The following is a 1,002-nucleotide window of genomic DNA, read 5'->3' as shown; positions in this document are numbered from 1 at the left end:
TTGTTGCCATAGATCTTCTATAATAAACATTCTTTAGATTTGTTTTTTTTAATTAGTTTGAATGATACTTAGTAACATCAAAATATATTAACCATAAGATGTCAAAAATTTATGAACATTAGTAAGAATGACCCTCATAACTCTTCATAAGATAAGTCACAGACATTCAGATTTCAATTAAAATGAAAAAATAATATTTCATAATACATTTTGTCCTGAAATAGAGCAGTGGAATGGACTGCATAAAACGATGGTGAGTGCCTTGATTACACATGTTTTGGTGGGGCTCAAGCTCCATTACTTATCAGGGATGTCTTCAAGAAGATGCCCTGATGGAGATGAAAAGTAATAATCCCTCTCAATTTGTGGTGAAAAATACATGAAATAATTTTTAAATTATGTTGGCACTAGTGGAAAACATTAACCTAACCTGAACTAATGAAACCTACCTTTCATGTGCTAGCATATCATCCTTAGAAACCGTTCTTTATATATTCTCATCTGATTGCAAAATACTGGTTTATAGGCAAAGAAGTCAGTAAGCCCTCAAGTATTAATCTAAAATATTTGGGGGACAAGCCTGGCATCCCCCCATACCCTAAAAGATCAAAGTCTTGTAAATCCTTTGACATGGTGTACTCTGAATTCATGGGGCTCCCATGAGTCAGAATCAACTAGACAGCAACAACCATGACAACAGTTCAAAGACCTCAGTAAACAATAAGAAAATGTTACTATTAAAATCACAGCAAGCTTGAGTTAAAGAGGAAACTGGATCTAAAATTATTTATGATTCACATGGCCCAGGAGAGATAATCAAGTAAATTTAGTGAAAAGTACTTTGTAACTATAAATATTTCTTTTTAAAAAAACCCCACAACCAAAAATCATTGCTGTGAAAGCAATTCACACTTCTGGTGATCTCATTTGTTTCACAGAAAACTCAAATTTGCAAGGTTTTCTTGGCTGTAATCTTTATAAGTCATGATAGATGGAGAAAAG

The sequence above is a fragment of the Elephantulus edwardii genome, unplaced genomic scaffold (assembly GCF_000299155.1).
Source record: "Elephantulus edwardii isolate Elephantulus edwardi_28Jun2011 unplaced genomic scaffold, EleEdw1.0 scaffold00175, whole genome shotgun sequence".
Taxonomy (NCBI): domain Eukaryota; kingdom Metazoa; phylum Chordata; class Mammalia; order Macroscelidea; family Macroscelididae; genus Elephantulus; species Elephantulus edwardii.
This window is presented reverse-complemented; position numbering follows the sequence as displayed.